At 39.8% G+C, this 23,267-nt stretch overlaps 2 pseudogenes; both read right to left on the bottom strand.

The window, feature by feature from the left end:
* LOC148117960 (protein TASOR 2 pseudogene) lies at positions 1 to 3,593 on the bottom strand (annotated as a pseudogene).
* Positions 3,594 to 4,071: 478 nt separating this feature from the next.
* Positions 4,072 to 5,030, bottom strand: LOC125401083 (protein TASOR 2 pseudogene; annotated as a pseudogene).
* Between the last annotated feature and the right edge of the window lie 18,237 nt (positions 5,031 to 23,267).

The following is a 23,267-nucleotide window of genomic DNA, read 5'->3' on the forward strand; positions in this document are numbered from 1 at the left end:
TTAGGATTTTGACAATTTCAGTTGTACTAATGTTAAATTTTCTAGCTTGTCATCATCTGATACCACAAAGCTGTCCAAGCAAAACAGCTTTTGACAGGTGTCATTCAGAACGTTTTCACAGGTGTCCTCCCTGGCAAAGATGACACTGGCCCTTCTAACTACAGGTATTTCCTGTGTTCAAAACCCTGGCTCTACACTGCTTTGTGTAAATAGGTGCACTGAGCACTGACAGAGGAAGAAACAAACTTTGAGACCTCTGAGTGGATGTATGGCTGTACATCATCAGTTTTGTCAATGGAGACAGAGTTTACTGACCCAGGCTGCATGTTAGTACCAGCCTCCATTTTCCAATCCCTGTCAGAGCTATTTTTTCTTCCTGTTTTAGAGCTAGTCTGTTTCAATGCTGTATTCACTATTCCACTTACAGTGGTGACAAAAACCAATGTGTCTGCCAAAGACTTATTTTCAACAATTTTTCTAGTACATAAGGGTACACAGGCCTCAAGGCAAAAGGTTTTATATCCATATTCTGTTCTCCATACAAATTGCCTGCAATGAGTTTCCTGATTTTAGGAGTTTTTCAAGAGGTTTAAGGTTACCTCCGTATTTGGGGGATGAGGTAGGCCTGTTTAATTCTGTATCATGGCATTGTACCTTTTCTAAGAAAGATAAACTCTCATTCCGCTGACAGGTATCTCACCAGGCAGTTACTCTGCCTTCTGTGTCTGCACTGGCTAGAACCTGCGGCATTTCAGCAGAGAGATGCACTTGTACTTCAGTTAACTAATCTTGTCCCATTGAAGTCTTAGGACCAACAAAAGAATTTTCTTTTCCTATTATAGTCAAATCTCCTGACTTAATCTGGGAGAACTCGGTACTTTTCTCAGACTGTGTACCACGAAGTCTTAAAGATGAAGAGGGCTGTGTTTCCTCAGTTTGTGCTATGGGATCAGGACTAGAAGCTGGTGATACTTCTTCTATTAGAGGACAATAAGAAAAGCCTGGGGGAATGTCAATTTCCTCTGCCACCTTAGGGGCACAATTTTCTTTAAAAAGTATTGATGATCAAACTCTATTACAGAGCTACAGTATTGAAAACAGCTTGGTATTGGCATAAGAACAGAGAAGTCAACCTATGGAATCGAATAGAAGACCCGGATATTAACCCACAAACCTATGAACACCTAATTTTCGACAAGGGAGCTAAAGGTATACAATGGAAGAAGGAAAGCATCTTTAAGAAATGGCGCTGGCATAACTGGATGTCAACCTGTAGAAGAATGAAAGTAGATCCATATCTATCACCACGCACAAAACTCAAGTCCAAATGGATTAAAGACATCAACATTAATCTGACTACTTTGAACCTGATAGAAGAGAAAGTGGGAAGTAGTCTACAAGATATAGGCACAGGAGGCCATATCCTAAGTAGGACCCCAGTAGCACAGACAATAAGAGAATCGATGAATAATTGGGACCTCCTGAAACTGAGAAGCTTCTGTAAAGCAAAGGACACTGTCAGTAAGACAAAAAGGCTACCTTCGGACTGGGAGAAGATCTTCACCAACCCCTCATCAGACAAAGGTCTGATCTCCAAAATACACAAAGAACTCAAGAAACTAGACACTAAAACTCTAATTAACCCAATTAAAAAATGGGGTACTGAACTGAACAGAGAATTCACAACAGATGAACTTCGAATGGCCAGAAGACACTTAAGGTCATGCTCAACCTCCTTAGCGATCAGGGAAACGCAAATCAAAACCACTTTGAGATACCATCTTACACCTGTCAAAATAGCTAAACTCAAAAACACCAATGATAGCCTATGCTGGAGAGGTTGTGGAGTGAGGGGAACACTCATCCATTGGTGGGAATGCAAACTTGTGCAGCCACTGTGGAAATCAGTGTGGCGGTTTCTCAGGAAACTGAGAGTCAACCTCCCTCAGGACCCAGCAATTCCACTCTTGGGAATATACCCAAGAGATGCCCTATCATACTACAAAAGTATTTCTTCAACTATGTTCATAGCAGCACTATTTGTAATAGCCAGAACATGGAAACAACCTAGGTGCCCCTCAATAGAAGAATGGTTTAAAAAGGTGTGGAACATATACACATTAGAGTTTTACTCAGCGGTAAAAAACAATGACATCTTGAATTTTGCATGCAAATGGATGGAAATAGAAAACGCTTTACTGAGTGAAGTAACCCATATCCAAAAAGAGTAATATGGTATGTACTCACTCATAAGTGGATTCTAGCCATAGTTAAAGGTCTTTGAGTCTATAATTTGTGATCCTAGAGTAGCTAAATAAGAAGGTGAACCTGAAGAAATCATATAGTTATCCTCCTGGATATTAGAAGTAGTCAAGATTGCCAGGCAAACTTGCGTGCATGGGGGGGGGGGAGTAAGGGGAGATGGTTAGGGAGAGGGGGAGGATTGGGGATGGCTTGGGGGACTGGGAGCGGGGGAGGGAGGAAGGATGGTTATGGGAGCAGGGAAGTTTATATCTCAACTAAGAGAGCCATTTTAGGGTTTGCAAGAGACTTGATTCTGGAGGGGTTCCCAGGCCCAAGGAGAGGTTCCCAGATTGTACTCTGGGCAGCAGAGCAGAGGGTGCCTGAACTGGCCTTGGCCCATAACCATACTGATGAATATTTTGCATGTCACCACAGAACCTTCATCTGGCGATGGATGGAGATAGAGACAGAGACACATATTGGGACACTGGACTTAACTCCCTAGGTCCAAATGAGAAGCAGAGGGAGGGAGATCGTGAGCAAGGAAAGCAAAATCAGAGAGGGCCTTCATCCGACGATGGATGGAGACAGAGATGGAGACCCACAGTGGAGCACTGGAAGTCAGGACCGCGAAGGGTGCGTTCACCCACTGATACAAGGGGACTTATCAAATGAGAGCTCACCAAGGCCAGCTGGACTGGGACTGAACGAGCATGTGATCAAACCGGATTCTCTGAATGTGGTTGACATGGGGGCTGACTGAGCCCCCAAGGTCCAAATGAAGACTGAGAAGCCATTGACAATGGCACTGGGTCTTGTTTGTCTGCATGGACTGGCTTTTTGGGATCCTGGCCTGTTTGGTTGCTCACCTTCCTGGACCTGGAGGGAGGGGGGAGGAACTTGGATTTCCCACAGGGCAGGAAACCCTGACTGCTCTTGGGAATGGTGAGGGAGGAGGAGAGAGAGTGGGGGTAGTGGGAGGGTATTGGGAGGAGGGGAGAAAGTGGAAAGAGTGTCTTCGGATACTTGAATAAACAAGTCTAACTGAAAAAAAAAGTATTGATGTGTCTGTCTTTAAATCATTGCTTTGTGTCTCTTTCAATGGTCCTCTGGGTTCCACAGGATACACTGACTTATAGCTAGCTGAATTTACTTTTTTGTTTTTTTATGAAGCTCACCTGTGCTTCCGGGTCAACCACTTCTTCAGTTCTACTCTGTTGTCCTGGACTTGGTACTGGGGTCTTCTGCCATTGTTCAACTTCACCAACTGCCATTTCCTCCCAGAAGCTTGTGGGTAGTAATACCATTAGAGATAGGTCAGTATCAGAATCTTCCCCTGACAACTCCATGCGAACCTCCTCCCTATTCATAGCTAGATCGACTTGTTTGGGAAATACTGAATTAGGTATTTGCAGTCTTTTCTTGGTTTAGACTACTCCTGTCATTATTCCTTACTTCTGAGGGGCCATATGATATATTACTTATTGCTGGAATACATAAGGGATGGCTAGTTTCCCAGGGTAGCAGAGGTTGATGATGACACTACCTTGTGATGGTTCTAGAACCTCATTTACAGACATGCTGAAGTCATTCTGAGTCTGTAGAGAGGCATATAGTGGGCATTTTGTTTTGTTACTGGCTAATGAATAACCAGAACTTTTAACTAGTTACAGTGCCTCTGTTATCAATCCATCAGCTGATGTCGGAGGAGGAACCTCGTTCTGTAATGGACACAGGCTGTTTCCATTTCTAGGGGACAGGCCAGGCTCACCTGTTTATTTGGAACTGTAATAGTCGACGTGCTGGCCTTTCTCTTCGGCTAAACTCTCAGCCACTAGGGTCTGAAAAGTCTTCAGCTGAGTCAGAGACTCTGAAAGGCACGTTTCATGTGGGGGTGCCAAGGCAAATCCATAGGACAGTTTCCCAACAAATGCTGTGTCTTTCACTCCATCAATGACAGGCTTTTGTCCACCTTATAAAGGTCTTGGAATCTATGCTTTACTAAGATGTCTGGAGGGATTCCTTTTACTGGAAGTGATCTCTTTGTTCCTAGAAGTGCACAACTGAGGGCAGGTATAATATGTATGTATTGGTGTGTATCTAACTTTCAGAGAGATGCCATCTTCAACTTTTAAGTCCTTTGCTCCTGTTGATTGAGGTGAATGGAATAAATGTAAACCATGTAGACCCACTTGCTCATCTCCAAAATCTGGTTCTGGTGCTAATGCTGAAGATGTAAGTAAAATGAAAAGTTTCCTATTTTCTAAGCTTTTGATGATTGCCAATTGCTTATTTTTAATGTGCTCCATTAGCTTATCAATGTTTTCCCCTTGTTTGTTTAACAGTTCCACTTCAAATAAATCAAAGCAAAAGCCCTGGCAACAGACTTACTGCTCCAAATATTTCTGTCTTCTAATGGCAGCTCTTCTGGTAGGCTTTCTTTCAGTGAAGACACTTTAATTACATACTAAAAAATCTAGTTCCCATGGAAATTGTCCTTGAATTACTGTGCCGTAAGTAGAACAAAGAGGTACATCACACAGCAAACAACCCTGAATAATTAATTGACCTTTACATGTAGCGATGAGAGCATTTTTTTGTTCAAGTATGCTGTATAAGTGGGTGTTGCCAACTTTTAGGTTCCCAGTATTGGCAAGCTGACTTAGTTCAAAGACACGAAAATGATTTCTTTCATAAGAAAATGTGTAGGTATCTGCATAGCAGACATTGCCAGAAGATGGTCTAGGGCAGTTACCTGTATCATTCTCAGACACAAACTTAATCATCCAGTTCAGAGGTTGAGTCCATTATCATTAGAATGGGGAGCATGATGACATGCAGGCAGATGTGGTGTTGAAAGTGAGAGTCCTACATCTTGATTCAGAGGCAACAGAAAGCCAATTGACCTCATCCCATTTTTATTAAAAAATATTTCCATTGTAGAGCAAAAATGTTTCCACCTTTACTCATTTGCACACAATAGAACTTGTAAAATCTATGTGCCATCACATGAGGAACATTCAACAGCAGAGAACTTCTGTAAACAAAGATACAAGCTCATTTGAATATGTAACTTATTAACAGGACTCCTGATGTCAAACTGATATTGTCTAAATATATAATATATAGACAAAAAGGAGAGAGAGAGAGAGAGAGAGAGAGAGAGAGAGAGAGAGAGAGAGAGAGGTCTGCTGTTCTTGGAACCAGGTTCACTAAATACATACATATAAGTGCTATAAGGTTTCCACTTTGCTATGAAATTGCAAATAAAAGAGAATAATTGTAAGCACAAACATTAAGATAATGTTGGATACTGTTTTTCTTTGTTGTGTGTTTTTGACATCTTTGTCAAAAAATCATGGGCTTACATCTTAATCCTCAACTCTTTATTTTACATATATATAACTTTGTTACATTTGTACTAAATAGACAAAACGTTATAAATATAGACATGAGGCATTTAGTGATTCTGATGCTTTCCTCTAGGAATCATTTCAACATTTCCATTATTAAAACGTGGTGGTTAATAGAAAACATTGGGCGTACATCTTCTATCCAAGTACTCAAAAGTCAGACACATCAAATGTAGTCCTGACTAATTACTGGCATCCAAGAAGACTGGAATACAAATAAGATTATCTCAAGGTAACTTGTAAATCTATGAAAGCAAAACCAATAATATCAACAAACCCCATTTTCAAGACACTATAGCTTAAAAAATACAGGCTAATGTTTACATAAATTTATTTGATGGGCATCCCATTCTACACATTGTACATGTAAACCAACTGTCACCAAATAAAAACTTAATAGAAGGGGAACATGAAATACAGAAGGAATATAAGGACCTCCAAATAAAATTAGGTAGAGGGATTTGCCATACTCCATACATCAAGGGCTATGCCAAAAATTTCAAAATACAAATTACAATGCAGTGATCTCCAACATCAGACATAAGCAAAAATTAAATTATTTACTTGTTTCAAGGCTATGATGAGAAAAAATGAAGTAAGACAATTCCAATTGAAGACAATCTTAGTGTGTAAGGACTTTAACAAATTGTGTCCAAAAGTGGATAGTTTCTCTTGTATGAATTCTTTCCTGTTTCTTAAAATAAAGGTAATATAAAAAGCCATTAAAATACTATTTTGGGCTGTGTGGTGGTTGTGCACACCTTTAATCTCAGCAATTTGGAGGCAGAGGCAAGAGGATCTCTGTGAGTTTGATGATAGTATGGTCTACAAAGTTAGTACCAGGACAGTCAGGACTACACAAAGAAAGCATGTCTTGAAAAAGCAAAAATATGCTACTTATGGGGCTAGAGAGATGATTCTTCAGTTAAATAAAGTTCATTCCCAGCACCCTAGTCCAATGACTGACAACACACTGTAATTCCTGTTACGATGAGCCTATGTTTTTGGCCTCCCCAGACACCTGCATGCACATGTCCATGTACAAGCCCTAAAAGCATAAAAACTGACATCACATGGTTATAGGTAAAATAAAATTTTTTCTTGATTGTTTTCTTTATTTTACGTCCCAAGTGTAGTTTCCCCCATTGCTCTTCTGTTCCCTCTCCCCACTTTTCCTTCGCCCTCCCATCCACTCCTCCTCTTTCTCCATTCACAAAGGGGTAAGCCTTCCATGAGTGTCAACAAAGAATAGCACATCAAACTGGGGAAGGACCAAACTCCTCCCCCTGCACCAAGGCTGGGCAAGGCAAAACAGTATGGGAAAGAGGTTCCCAAAAGGTAGCTTGAGCACCAGAAACAGGTCCTGATCCCACTGTTAGGAGCCCCACAAACAACCCAAACTACACAACTGTCACACACATGCAGAGGGCATAGGTCTGTTGCATGCTGACTCCCTAGCAATTGGTCCAGGGTCTGTGAGCTGCCTCAAGCTCAGGTCAGCTGTCTCTGTGGATTCTTCCATCATGACCTTGACCCCCCCCCGGTTTGTACAGCACCTCTCCCTCTCTTCAGCATGACTCCGAGAGCTCAGCCCAGTGTTTAGTTGTGAATCTCTACATCTGCTTGGCTCAGTTACCAGATAAAGCTCTCTGATGACAATTAGGGTAGTCACCAATCTGATTACAGGAGATGGCCAGCTCAAGCACCCCCTCTACTGTTGCTAGGACAAATATTTAAAGAAACATAATGCCCACTAATGATTTTTTTCTCCTGCAAGAGTCCATTTCTGTAACACAGATGTTATAGCACGTAAAAGCTTACCTACAGAACTTTTCTTCGTCATAAATTTGATTATGTAACTGGTGACAGGTATGTGGGCTAAAGGCCTTTTACACATTGGCTACAATCACAGAGTGTCTCTCCAGCTTTTCATTCACATCCTTAAAGATGACATGGAAAGCTGTTGCCACTCTGTTAAAAAAAAATTCTATGGTGGTTTGAGTAAGAAAGGTACTCCATGCTTTCAGACACTTGAACACTTGGTCTGCAATTGGTGACAGTGCTTAAATTTCAGCTGAGGAGGTGAGTTCTCAGCTTTCTGCCTCAATTGGAATGCCTGACACTTTCTTTTATGCTTCCCCATCATGAAGAACTCTTATCCCTCTGGAACCATACACCTAAATTCTTTGTTCATTCTCAGCATTAGTTTTCCGGTGCTGTCATTGATTGCAGGCTTCCTTTTGGGATTCCTTTTCCATATCAGCTGTGAGTTCTGTTGAAGAAACCACAGTTCTCACCATAAAGGTTATCAATGTCAGTTTCTTCAGGAACCATTTTTAGTGACCATGGCCCAGGAACACAGATTTAGGTTAACCCCAATTTCTATGTTCTGATGTGCAAGAAGTTCCATGAAGTTGGAGTTGTTCAGAACAAAGCCAGTCATAAATTGAGGAAATTTTAAAAAGAATTGGTGGGTACATCAGAAATGCAGATAGAGTGATGGTGGAAGCTTTTCCACAGGCTCAGGATGCTGTGTGAGGACACCCCTTCATCTACTTGATGAATATGTTCTTAGATATTTCTTTAAGACTTCTGAAAATGGGAATATTTCCATGTTGTCTTTCTTAGATTGTAAGAAAAACTTACATATAGAAAGGCTACTGATTTATTTCTTTTTTTATACAGGTATCCCTATGAAGTCTTTGCTGGCCTAGAATTCATTGTGTCTACAAGTCTGGTCTCCACCCTGTAAAGGGTCCTTGTTCTCATAAGTTAATTTTATATCCTGTCACTTTGCTAAATGCATTGATACTTTCTAGACAATGACTGCTTGCTATGACTTTGTATGGCTTCTGGGTGTGGACTGGACTGGGTTCTCTGATGGAGAAGACCAACACACTGGAAGTTCAGAATGCTTCTTATATACAGTCAAACAAGGAGTCAGGGCTACTGTGTGTAGGTAAATCGAGTAGGCAGAGTTTATGATATACACCTGAATTAAGGAGATAGAGTTAGATGATCTTGGTAGGAGTACTCTCTTTAGGAGAGCAGTCATGAGGCCATAAATATCCAGGAGGTGGGGAAACAATGGTGGAGATTTCTACACACACTGACAACACACTCTTATGAACCAGAGGAAGGTTTTGTTATCCCTCTGGGCCTTACCCTAGAGGAAAGGCTTTACCATTCTTCCATGAGTCTAAGGAGAGAGTTCTTGACATAGACATTCTGGTGAAATCTCCTAAATAAATCACCAACAAGTAAAGATTATTTTACATCTTTTCTAATTTGTATCCCTTTAATTTCCTTCTCTTTATTTATTGCTCTGGCTAGTGCTTTCAGTACTGTATTGAAAAGGGAGTGGAGATAATAGACAGCCTTGTGCCCTCCCCAGTTTTAATGAGATTGCTTTGACTTTTTCTCCATTTAGAATTATGCTGTCTGTAGGTTTGTCACATATAGTTTTTATCATGTCGATGGACGCTTCCTCCAGTCATTTTCTCTCTAGGACTTTATCTTGTAAGTATGTTGGATTTTATCAAAGGTCTATTCTGTATCTCTTTAGATAATGGGATTTTCTTATTAAGTCCATCTATACAGTTTATTACATTTATGAACTTAAATAACTTTAACTATCCCTATATCTCCATGATAAAGTCATCCTTAGTATGATAGATAATCTTTTTTATTTATGCCTGCATTCATTTTGGAAGCATTTAATTGAGAGGCTTTGTATATTTTTGCATAGGGATATTGGCATGTGTTTCTCTTTTGATATATCTTTACTTGGTTTAGATATTAGAGTTTTACTGTAGAAAGAGTTTAAATGTATGCCTTCTGTTTTTTAAAAAATTAAAAGGTATTGATTGTAGTTCTTTTTAATATTTATTATTTAATATTTATTATTTAGATCTTACTACAAAAGCCTGTATGCCACAAAATTGGAAAATGTAAAAGAAATGGAAATTTTTTTAGATAAGTACCATATACCAAAGTTGAACCAAGAACAGGTGAACAATATAAAAAGACCTGTTAGTTGCGAAGAATTAGAAGCTGTTATCAAAAATCTCCCTACCAAAAAAGCCAGGGACCAGATGGTTTCAATGCAGAATTCTACCAGAACTTCCAGGAAGAGCTAATACCTATACTCCTTAATGTATTCCACAATATAGAAACAGAAGAGTCATTGCCAAACTCCTTTTATGAAGCTACAGTTACTCTGATACTAAAAAGACACACAAAGACACAACCAAGAAAGAGAATTACAGGCCAATCTCACTCATGAACATCGACGTGAAAATTCTCAATAAAATACTGGCAAACCGAATCCAAGAACACATTAGAAAAATTATCCATTATGATCAAGTAGGCTTCATCCCAGAGATGCAGGGCTAGTTCAACATATGCAAATCTATCAATGTAATCCATCATATAAATAAACTGAAAGAAAAAAACCTTATGATCATTTCACTGGATGCTGAAAAAGCATTTGACAAAATTCAACACCCCTTTATGATAAAGGTGTTGGAGCAATTGGGGATATAAGGATCATACCTAAATATAATAAAAGCTATTTACAGCAAACTGACAGCTAACATCAAATTGAATGGAGAGAAACTCAAAGCCATTCCACTAAAATCAGGAACACGACAAGGCTGTCCACTCTCACCATACCTCTTCAATATAGTGCTTGAAGTTCTAGCAATAGCAATAAGACAACATAAGGGGATTAAGGGGATTCGAATTGGAAAGGATGAAGTTAAACTTTCGTTATTTGCAGATGATATGATAGTGTACATAAGCGACCCCAAAAACTCTACCAAAGAACTCCTACAGCTGATAAACACCTTTAGTAATGTGGCAGGATAAAAGATCAACTCCAAAAAGTCAGTTGCCCTCCTATACACAAAGGATAAAGAAGCAGAGAGGGAAATCAGAGAAACATCACCTTTCACGATAGCCACAAGTATCATAAAATATCTTGGGGTAACTCTAACCAAGGAAGTGAAAGACCTATTTGACAAGAACTTTAAGTCTTTGAAGAAAGAAATTGAGGAGGATACCAGAAAATGGAAAGATCTCCCTTGCTCTTGGATTGGGAGGATCAACATAGTAAAAAATGGCTATTTTACCAAAAGCAATCTATAGATTCAATGCAATCCCCATCAAAATCCCATCAAACTTCTTCACAGACCTTGAGAGAACAATAATCAAGTTTATATGGCAAAACAAAAAACCCAGGATAGCCAAAACAATCTTATACAATAAAGGAACTGCTGGAGGCATTACCATCCCTGACTTCAAACTCGTATTACAGAGCAACAGTATTGAAAACAGCTTGGTATTGGCATAAGAACAGAGAAGTCGACCTATGGAATCAAATAGAAGACCCAGATATTAACCCACAAACCTATGAACATCTGATTTTCGACAAGGGAGCTAAAGGTATACAATGGAAGAAGGAAAGCATCTTTAAGAAATGGTGCTGACATAACTGGATGTCAGTCTGTAGAAGAATGAAAGTAGATCCATATCTATCACCATGCACAAAACTCAAGTCCAAATGGATAAAAGACATCAACATTAATCTGACCACTTTGAACCTGATAGAAGAGAAAGTGGGAAGTAGTCTACAAGACATAGGCACAGGAGATCACTTCCTAAGTAGAACCCCAGTAGCACAGACAATAAGAGAATCGATGAATAATTGGGACCTCCTGAAACTGAGAAGCTTCTGTAAAGCAAAGGACATTGTCAGTAAGACAAAAAGGCTACCTTCTGACTGGGAGAAGATCTTCACCAACCCCTCATCAGACAAAGGTCTGATCTCCAAAATACAAATCAAAACAACTTTGAGATACCATCTTACACCTGTCAAAATAGCTAAAGTCAAAAACACCAATGATAGCCTATGCTGGAGAGGATGTGGAATGAGGGGAACACTCAACCATTGTTAGTGGGAATGCAAACTTGTGCAGCCACTGTGGAAATCAGTGTGGCGGTTTCTCAGGAAACTGGGAGTCAACCTCCCTCAGGACCCAGCAATTCCACTCTTGGGAATATACCCAAGAGATGCCCTATCATACTATAAAAGCATTTGTTCAACTATGTTCATAGCAGCACTATTTGTAATAGCCAGAACCTGGAAACAACCTAGGTGCCCCTCAATAGAAGAATGATTAAAGAAGATGTGGAACATATACATATTAGAGTTTTACTCAGCGGTAAAAAAACAATGACATCTTGAATTTTACATGCAAATGGATGGAAATAGAAAACGCTTTACTGAGTGAGGCAACCCAGACCCAAAAAGAGGAATATGGTATGTACTCACTCACAAGTGGATTCTAGCCTCAATTAAAGGTCTTTGAGCCTATAATTCGTGATCCTAGAGAAACTAAATAAGAAGGTGAACCTGAAGAAAATCTTATAGTTATCCTCCTGGATATTGGAAGTAGACAAGATTGCCAGGCAAACTTGGGTGCACGGGGGATGGGGGGGGTGGGGGAGGGGTGGAAGTAAGGGGAGATGTTAGAGAGAAGGGAGACAGGGAGGATTGGGGATAGCTTGGGGGAATGGGATGGGGGGGAGGGAGGAAGGATGGTTATGGGAGCAGGGAGGTATATATCTCAACTAAAAGAGCCATTTTAGGGTTTGCATGAGACTTGATTTTGAAGGGGTTCCCAGGCCCAAGGAGAGGTACCCAGATTGTTCTCTGGGCAGCAGAGGAGAAGGTGCCCGAACTGGCCTTGATCCATAACCATACTGATGAATATTTTGCATGTCACCACAGAACCTTCATCTGGCGATGGATGGAGATAGAGACAGAGACCCACATTGGAACACTGGACTTAACTCCCTAGGTCCAAATGAGAAGCAGAAGGAAAGAGAACGTGAGCAAGGAAGGCAGGATCAGAGGGAACTCTCATCCGACGATGGATGGAGATAGAGACGGAGACCCACATTGGAGCACTGGACTGAGCCCCCAAGGTCCAAATGAGGAGCAGAAGGAGGCAGAACATGAAAAAGGATGTCAGTACCGCGAGGAGTGCGTTCACCCACTGATACATGGGGACTGATTGAATGAGAGCTCACCAAGGCCAGCTGGACTGGGACTGAACAAGCATGTGATCAAACCGGATTCTCTGAATGTGGCTGACGTGGAGGCTGACTGAGAAGTCATTGACAATGGCACTGGGTCTTGTTTCGTCTGCATGTACTGGCTTTTTGGGATCCTAGTCTGTTTGGATGCTCACCTTCCTAGACCTGGAGGGAGGGGGGAGGAACTTGGACTTCCCACGGGGCTGACTGCTCTTAGGACTGGAGAGGGAGTGGGGGGAATGGGAGGGTATTGGGAGGAGGGGAGAAAGTGGAAATTTTTATAAATAAATAAATAAATAAATAAGTAAATTTAAAAAAAATTTTAAAAAATCTGATAGATACAGTAAGGGGAAAAAAGAAAAAAATTAAAAGTATTGATTGTAGTTCTTTTTAATATTTATTATTTATATAGTATATATTTATATTTTTATATTAATATATTTATATATAATATATGTAGTATATGTGATAAATATATTATTTATATATTTATTTGTTATTTATGCCTATATGTATTCCTTTATGCCAGAAGAGGGCACCAGATCTCACTATAGATGGCTGTGAGCTATCGTGTGTTTGCTGGGATTTGAACTCAAGAGACCTCTTCAAGAGCTGCCAGTGTTCTTAACCTCTAAGTCATCTCTCCAGCGTTTGATTGTAGTTCTTTAAGAGACAGTTAGAATTCTGTTATGAACCTATCTGCAACTGGGCTTTTTCTTAGTCATAATGTTTTTATTATTATTACAACCTCTTAATTATTACTCGTCCTTTTAAGATGTTCGTTTCTTCATGGTCTAGCTTTATTGGTTCAGATGATTTTTATAATATATAATCACATAAATAAAATTTTTCCATTTCCTTGGGATATTAAAATAATGGATGTAGTGGTTTGAATAGGAATGGAGCCCATAAACCCAGGTGTTTGAATTCTTGGTCATAGGGAGTGGCACTGTTAGGAGGTATGACCTTGTTGGGGTAGGTGTGGCCTTGTTGGAGGAAGTGTATCACTGCGGGGGTGGGCTTTGAGGTCTCATATGGTCATTCTTTGCACAATGTGACACACAATCTCTTTCTGCTGCCCACAGATTGTGATGTACAGCTCTCAGCTCCTTCCCCAGCACTGTGTCTGCCCACACACTGCCAATCTTCCCACCATAACAATAATGGACTAAACCTCTGAAACTGTAAGCCAGCCACAATTAAATGTTTTCCTTTATGAAAGTGTCTGTGGTCATGGTGTCTGTTCACAACAGTAGAAACCCTAAGACAATGGAGCATAGTTCAAAGTTTTTGTTTTGTTTTGATTTTTGTTTGTTTGTTTTCAAACAGCATTTTTCTGTCTTTTCAAGCTTTGGGGCTCATCCTGAAACTCACTCTGTAGACCAGGCTGGCCTCAAACTCACAAAAATCCACCTGCTTCTGCCTCCTGAGTGCTGGGAGGGATTAAAGGCATGCGCCACTACTGCCTAACTAAGTATCTTTTATAATATACTGAACTTTTATCTGTTGTAATATTTCTTTGTTAATCTCAAATTCTATCAATCTGGGTCTTTTGCCTTTTGGTTAATTGGGCTAAGGGTCTATCAATTAGTTTTATCCTTTCAAAAATATACCTGCTCTTAGAGTCTTTGATTTCTTTGTTTCTGTTTAATTAGCTTAGATTCTGATTTTATTATGTCTTAATATATACTCCACTTGGGCTTGATTTGCTGTTTTTCCAAATTTTTGAGTTAAATCATTAAGTCGTTTGTTTGGGCTATTTAGGGCTTTTTTTAAGTGGGTGTATTCAACTACAAATTGCCCTCTTAGGACAGATTTTAATGTGTCCCATGGGATTTTTTTTGTTGTTGTGCTTTCATTTTCATTTAATTGCAGGTGATTTTTTTAAAATTTCTTTCTTGATTTATCCTTTGCCCCGTTTATTATTCAATAATGTGGTATTTAATCTCCAGGCATTTGTGTAGTTACCAGAGATGCTTTTACTTGTAAGCTTTACTATACTTTAGTCAGATGAGACAATTCAGTTACTTTGTATCGATTCTGTGTTCCATCAGGTGGACTATTTGAGACAGGCTTCCATCCATAGATTGCTTAATAGAATATATATTCTTCATGTTTGAGTGGGATATTCTATAGATATCTGCTAGGTGCATTTGATGTATAATGGCATTTAATTCTAATGTTTCTCTGCTATCTTTTGTCCAACTGACTTGTGTATTAGAGGAAAGGAGTATGAAATAGTCATCAATTACTGAGTTGGAGATCATCTGTATCTTGAATTTATCTAAAATTAATTTTTATTGATTTTATTGTGCTATACATTTTTCTCTGATACCTCCCTTCCTCTCCCCTTTCCTTCAACCTTCTTCTATGGTCCCCATGTTCCCAATTTACTCAGTAGATCTTGTCTTTTTCTACTTCCCATGTAGATTAGATCCATATATGTCTCTCTTTGGGTCCTCATTGTTGTCTAGGTTCTCTGGGATTGTGATTTGTAGGCTGGTTCTCTTTGCTTTATGTTTAAAAATCACTTATGAGTGAGTACACAGCCTGAATAAAGATATACCTATGAAGATACAAGAAGCTTACAGAACACCAAATAGACTGGATTAATTTATTTTTTAAAAAACTATCTTTTCTCCTTTTATCATATCAATCCCAGTTCCCACTCCCTCCCCTCCTCCTGCTCCCTCCACCTTACTCCCTAACCACCCCACATCTACTCCAAAGAGAGGGTAAGGATTTCCATGAGGAGTTAAGGAAGTCTAGCACATTGCTTTGAGTCAGGACAAAGGCCCTCCCCCGCCATGATATCTAGATTAAGCAATGTATTCCTCCAAAGAGAAAGAGTTCCAAAACACAAGTCCAAGCAGTAGGGATAAATTCTGGTCTCACTGCCAGTGTTTTCAGAGCCTGCTCCAGCCATACAACAGTCACAACAATCAGAGGGCCTTGTTTGGTCCTTGCTGGTTCCCCCACTGTCAGGCCTGAGTCACTGAGCTCCCTTTAGCTCAGATAAGCATTTCAGCGGATATCCCCATCATGGTCTTTGCTCATATTATTGCTCCTTCCTCTCTTCGACTGGAATTCGGGAGCTCAGCCCAGTGTTCCTCTGTGGACCTCTGTATCCACATCCATCAGTTGCTGGATGAAGGTTCTATGATGACTTCTTTGTTGTTTGTTTTTTTGAGACATTGTTTCTCTGTGTAACACCTTAAAATAGTCATCAATATGACCTATTTAATAGGTCAATTCAGGCACCCTCTCCACAACTGCTTAGTGTCTTAGCTGGGGTCATTCTTGTGGATTCCTGGGAATATCTCTAGTGCCAGGTTTCTTGCCACCCTCATAATGAGTCCCTCAATCATGATATCTCTTTCCTTGCTTTCCCTCTCTGTTCTTACCCATCTCATTCCCTCAAGGTTCCTTCTTCCCTCCTCCTCCCTTCCACTCTCCCTTCTTCCCCCACCCCACCCTTATGCGTCTAATTTTCTCAGGAGATCTTTTCTGTTTCCCCTTCCTAGGGGTAATGTCGAATCAATCCCACACCAGTTATGTTTTAAAGGGGTATTTATTTTAGGGGGTAAAACTTACATACACCATAAACTGTCAGGAAGGGAGCCTAGTCGCTGGAGCGGGAGCCGGGAGCAGGAGCCTGAACGAAGCACTGGAACCAAGAGGCCGAGCTTGCCGCTCTTCTTTTAAAGAGAAATATACCCCGCCCCAGTGGGCTGGTATTTCAGCGGCTATTGGCTGACGGAGCGGAAGGCACTCCCGCAGCACTGTGAGCTCATGCTTCAGCGACTATTGGCTGAAGCAGTGGAAGGTACTCCCGCAGCACTAGGGGCATCCATATATGTTTCTCTTAGGATTATCCTTGTGACCTAGTTTCTCTGGGATTGTGGACTATAGGCTCATTATCCTTTGTTTTACATCTAATATCCACTTATGGGTGAGTATATACCATCTCCCATTTTTCTGGGTCTGGGTTATCTTACTCGGGATGTTTTTTTTTCTAGTTCCATCCATTTGTATGAAAATTTCAAGATGTTATTGATTTTTTTGTTTTTTGTTTTGTTTTTGTTTGTTTGTTTGTTTACCACTGAGTAGTATTCCATTTTATAAATTTACCACATTTTCTTTATCTGTTCTTCAGTTGAGGGGCATCTAGATTGTTTACAGGTTCTGGCTATTACAAATAATACTGCTATAAACATGCTTTAGCAAATGTCCTTATAGTATGATTGAGTATCTTTTGAGTCTATGCCCAAGAATGGTATTGGTGGGTCTTGAGGTAGGTTAATTCCCAATTTTCTGAGAAGTCACCATACTGATTTCCAGAGTGGTTGTACAAGTTTACCTTCCCACCAGCAATGGAGGAGTATTTCCCTGACTCCACATTCTCTCAAAAATAAGCTCATTGGTGGTTTTTTTAAATTTTTTATTACTTTATAAATAATAACAATCAAAATTTCCACTTCCTCTCCTCTTCCCTCTTCCCTCCTGCTTCCCCATACACCCTCCTCCCACCCCCTTTTTGATCTTAGTCATTCTGACTGGTTTAAGATGGTATCTCAGGTTGAGGTGTGTTTCTTGTATACAGCAGAAGGCTAGATCCTGTTTTCATATCCATTCTCTTAGCCTGTGTCTTTTTATAGGTGAATTGAGTTCATTGGTATTAAGCAATATTAATGATCAGTGGTTGTTAAACTAGTCCCTCTGAATGTGGTTGATAGTTGCATGACTGGGGCAGACTGAGGGGCCACTAGCAGTGGCACTAGGATTTTTATCTACTGCATGTACTGACTTTTTGGTATCCTAGTCTCTTTAGATGTATACCTTTCTCAGCCTATGTCAGGGCCTTGAACCTTCCACAAAGCAATGTGCCTTACCCTCTCTTAGGATTAGATGGGGGTGGGGTGGGAGGATGTATGGAGGGAATGGGAGGAGGGGAGGAAGTGGGAATTTGAATTGGTATTGTTTTAAAAAATCTAATAAATTATATAAAAAGATGGTACCTCAGAGTTATTTCGATTTGCTCTTCCTGGTGGCTATTTATGATGGGCAGTTGAGCAGTCCTTAAGAGCCTTTGGCCATTTGAGATTCTTCTGTTCAGAATTCTCTGTTTAGAACTGTACCACATTTTTAAATGTATTATATGATATTTTGATGTCTAGATTCTTGAGTTGTTTACATATTTTGGAGATCAGTCCTCTGTCTGATGTGGGGTTGGTGAAAATCTTTTCCTATTCTGTAGGTTACTGTCTTGTCTTATTGATTGTGTCCTTTGCTTTACAGACATTTCCCACTTATTTATTGCTGCTCTCAGTGTCTGTGCTACTGGTGCTATATTTAGAAAGTGGCCATCTGTGCCCAAGCATTCAAGGCTACTTACCACTTTCTCGTCTTTGAGGTTTAGAGTGATGGGATTTATATTGAGATCTTTGGACCATTTAGACTTGAGTTTTATGTATGGGAATAGATATGGATATATTTGCATTCTTCTACAAGCTGATATCAAGTTATTCTAACACCATTTGTTGAAGATGCTTTCTATTTTTCATTGTTTACTTTTAGTTTTTTCTTTAAAAACTATTTTTTGTGTTTATTGGTGTGTATTAATATCTGGGTCTTCGATTTTACTCAGATGGGTCACCTGCCTGTTTTTATGCCAACACCAAGTTGTTTTCATTACAGTAGCTCTGTAATAGAGCTCATTGCCAGGAATGGTGATGTCTCCAGGGGTTCTTTATTCTACAAGATTGTTTTGACTATCCTGGGGGGTTTTTTTGCTGTTGTTTTTCCATATGAAGTTGAGTATAGTTCTTTCAAGGCCTATGAAGAGTTGTGTTGGGATTCTGATTGGGATTGCATTGAATCTGTAGATTACTTCTGGTAGGAATCCCATTTTTTTTCTTTTTTTTATTTATTTATTAAAAATTTCCACCTCTTCCCCACCTCCCTTTTCCCTCCCCCTCCCCACCTCTCCCTCCCCACCTCTCCCTCCCTCTCTAGTCTTAAGAGCAGTCAGGGTTCCCTGCCCCATGGGAAGTCCAAGGTCCTCCCCCCATCCATACAGGTCTTTAAAGGTGAACAGGAATTCCATTTTTATTATATTAATCCTACCTACCCAAGAGCATGGGAGATCTTTTTATTTTCTGGTATCTTCTTCATTTTTTTCAAAGACTTAAAGTTCTTGTACAGGTCTTTCATTTCTTCAGTTAGTGTTTCTCCAAGATATTTTATGTTATTTGTGGCTACTATGAATGGTGATGTTTCTCTGATTTCATTGGCAGCCCCTTTATCATTTCTATACAGGAATATTATTGATTGTTTTAGAGTTGATCTTGTATCCTGCCACATTACTGAAGGTGTTGATCAGTTTTAGTAGTTTCTTCATTGAATTTTTTGGTCCACATATATACTATCATATCATCTGCAAAAAGCATAAGTTTGACTTCTTCCTTTGCAATTTGTATCCACTTGGTCTCTTTTGTTGTCTTATTGTTCTAGCTAGGACTTCAAGTTCTATGTAGAATAGATATGGAGAGATTGGACAGCCTTGTCTTGTTCCTGATTTTAGAGGAACGCTTTGAGTTTCTCTCCGTTTAATTTGATGTTGGCTGTCGTTTGTTGTATGTTGTCTTTTATTATGTTTCGATATATTTCTTATATCCCTTATCTCTCCAAGACCTTTATAATGAAGGGGTGTTGGATTTTGTCAAACGATTTTTCAGCATCTTGAGATGATCTTATGGTCTCTTTCTTTTAGTTTATTTATGTGGTGGATTACATTGATAGATTCTCATATGTTGAACCATCACTGCATCCTTGGGCTGAAGTCAACTCGATCATGATGGATGCTTATTTTGTTGTGTTCTTGGATTCAGCTTACCAGTATTTACTGAGTATTTTTGCATTAATGTTCATGAGGGAGATTGGTCTGTAATTCTCTTTCTTGGTTGCGGCTTTGTGTGGTTTCAGTAACGGTAACTGCAGCCTCATGAAAAGAACTTGGCAATATTTCTTCTATTTCTATTGTGTGGAACAATTTGAGCAGTATAGGTGTTAGCTCTTCTTTGGAGTTCTGGTAGACTTCTGTGCTGAAACCATCCGTGTAATTGTCCTGTACCTTTAAGACACAAGCCCCACCACTCCCCCACTCCCTCTCTCTATCCACCAAGGCAGGCAGATCTTCCTTCTGCTTCCAGTCTGAGCTCCTTCCTTTTCCCTTTTCTGTCTCTCCCCAAAGAGGAAGCTTCTGCCTCATTCCCTTCTCCCCACTTCTTCCCTTCCTCCCCCCTCTGTTTCTCTCTCTCTCTCTCTCTCTCTCTCTCTCTCTCTCTCTCTCTCTCTCCCTTTCTCTATTCTTCCTACTTCTCTCCTTCCCTCTTTCCTTTCCCCTCCATAACCCACTGAATAAACCTCATTCTGCATGGTGTGTGTCTATCCATCTATCTCTCGCCCGCCATGGCTGCAGCTCCTCCTGGGACTGGCTGCCCTGCCAAGGTCTCTCACCTGTCATGCCATGCAGCTCCCTGCCTGGGATCTGCTGTCCCTCATGGCCAGTGGCCACTTGGGGACCCGCGGTGTTTTATTTTTACCATTACAATCTAGCCATGGGCTTTTATTTTATTTTATGGTTGGGAGGCTATTAATGACTCTATTTCCTTGCAGGTTATAAGTCAATTTAATGCTGAAGGAAGGTTTACAGCTAGTAATTACCAGCCTACTGGGGTGTGGCCTCTTACACTATATACCTGGATGCTGTTGCAGAGTCCGGCCCTCCTCTCCTCCCCCCTGGTTCCTGTTTGCTTCTTAGGGTTGTTTGGATCCCCTCTCTACCCACTGTTCAAAGCAGAGAATTCTGATTTGTAAGCTTTCCCCCTAAATAAATAAATATCTATCTCCCAGTTCTGAGCTAGTGTGGGATTTTCTTTTCAGCGTCCAATCTCTCCACCATCAATTTAAATTGTTAATCTGGTCTTGGTTAAATTTGTTATGTGGTACCTATCAAGAAAATTGTTCATTTCCTTTACATTTTCCAGGTTTACGGGGGGGGGGGTTGTTGTTGTTGTGTTTTGGTTTGTTTTTTTTGTTTTTTTAAGGGTTTTTTTGTACATTTTTTTGAAGTGTGACCTATGATCTCTGACTTTCCTCAGGGTCTGTTATTATGTCCCCCTTTTTGTTTCTGATTTTGTTAATTTGAATGTTCTCTCATTCTGCCTCTTGATTAGTTTTGATAAAGATTTGTCCATATTGTTGATTTTCTCAGAGAACCAGCTCTTCGTTTTATTGATTCTTTGTGTAGTTTGTTTCTGTTTTATTGATTTCAGTCCTCAATTTGATTATTTCCTGTCTTCTACAGCTCCCCGGTGAATCTGCTTCTCTTGTTCTACAGCTTTCAGGTGTGCTGTTAAGTCACCACTGTGAGCTTTCTCCCCTTTGTTTAGGCTCATAGTGCTATGAACTTTTCCTCTTAGTGCCGCTTTCTTAGTGTCCTGTGGGTTTGGGTATGTTGTACATTCATTTTCCTTGAATTTTATGAAGTCTTTAATTTCTTTTTTTGTGGGTTTTTTCATTTGTTTTTTTTCAAAGTTTATTAAATTATAAAAGTTTCCATTTCCGCCCCCCTCCCCACATCCTCCCACTCCCCCCACTCCCTCTCCTCCCTCTCCATCCAGGTTTCCTGCCCTGTGGGTAGTTCAAGTTCCTCCCCCCCTCCCTCCAGGTCCAGGAAGGTGAGTATCCAAACAGACTGGATCCCAAAAAATCCAGTATATGCAGAGGAAACAAGTCCCAGTGTCATTGTCAATGACTTTTCAGAAAGACTCCAGGCCAGCCACATTCAGAGAATCCGGCCACATTCAGAGAATCTGGTTGGATCACGTGCTCGTTCAGTCCCAGTCCAACTGGCTTTGGTGAACTCTCATTAGATCAGTCCCCTTGTATCAGTTTTTTCCTTGACCCAGGATGATTTAACTGAGCACTGTTCAGTTTCCATGAGTTTGTAGGCTCTCTGCAATTAGTATTGTTGAATTCTAACTTTAAGCCACGGTGATCCGACAAGATACATGGGATTATTCCAATTTTTTGTATCTGTTGAGGTTTGCTTTGTTACCAAATATGTGGTCAGCTTTAGAGAAGGTTCCATGAGGTGCTGAGAAGAAGTATATTCTTTGGGTTTGGGTGAAATGTTCTATAGATGTCTGTTAAGTCCATTTGAGCCATGATGTCTGTTATTCTTTTATTTCTCTGTTAAGTTTCTATCTAGTTGACCTGTCCATTGGAGGAATGGGGGGTACTAGTGTCTGTGGTTTGATGTGTGACTTAAACTTTAGTAATGTTTCTTTTACATATGTGGGTGCTCTTGTATTTAAGGCATAGATGGTCAGGATTGAGACTGTATCTTGATGAATTATTTCTGTGGAAATAAAAGTATCCTACTCCATCTTTTCAGATTGATTTTAGTTTGAAGTCTGTTTTCTTTGATAATAGAAGAGCTACTCCTGCTTGTTTCTTAGGTCCATTTGATTGGAAAATCTTTTCCCAACCCTTTACTATGAAGTAATGTCTGTCTTTGAAGTTGAAGTGTGTTTCTTGTATGCAGTAGAATAATGAATCCTGTTTTCATATTATTTCTGTTAACCTGTGTCTTTTTATAGGTGAATTGAGACCGTTGATATTAGGAGATATTAATGACAAGTGATTGTTAATCCCTGTTATATTTCAGTGGTAGTGTTTGTGTGTTTCCCTTCTTTGGGATTTGTTGGTTTGAAGTTATCTGTTACCTGTGTTTTTGTTGAGGTAGCCAACTTCCTTAGGTTGGAGTTTTCCTTCTAGTACTTTCTGTAAGGCTGGGTTTATGAATAGGCATTATTTAAGTCTGGTTTTGTCATGGAATATCTTGTTTTTGTCATTGATGCATTAAAATCTTTGCTGAGCATAGTTGTCTGGGTTTGTATTTGTGGTCTCTTAAAGTCTGCAGCACAACTACCCAGGACCTTCTGTCTTTCCACATTTCCATTGAGAATCTTGATGTAATTATGATAGTCTGACTTTATATGTTACTTGATCTTTTTCATTTGCAACTCTTAACATTCTTTCTGTGTTCCATGTGTTTATTGTTTTGATTATTATAAGGCAAGAGGATTTATTTTTGGTCCAGTTTATTTGTTGTTCTATAAGCTTCTTAGATCTTTATAGGCATATCCTTCTTTAGGTTGGGAAAGTTTTCTTCTATGATTTTGTTTAATGTGTTTTCTCTGCCTTTGAGCCGGAGTTCTTGTCCTTATTCTCTCCCTATTATTCTTAGGTTTGATCTTTTCATGGTGTCCCAGATTTCCTGGATATTTCGTGTTAAGCTTTTGTTAGATTTAACTTTTTCTTTAACCAATGAATCTATTTCCTCTATCTTAGCTTCAATATTGGAGATTTTCTCTTCCATCTTTTGTATTCTGTTGATTATGCTTGCATCTGTAGTTCCTGTTCATTTACCCAGATTTTTCA

This window comes from Myodes glareolus, chromosome 24 (genome assembly GCF_982192425.1).
Source record: "Myodes glareolus chromosome 24, mMyoGla1.1, whole genome shotgun sequence".
Lineage (NCBI taxonomy): Eukaryota > Metazoa > Chordata > Mammalia > Rodentia > Cricetidae > Myodes > Myodes glareolus.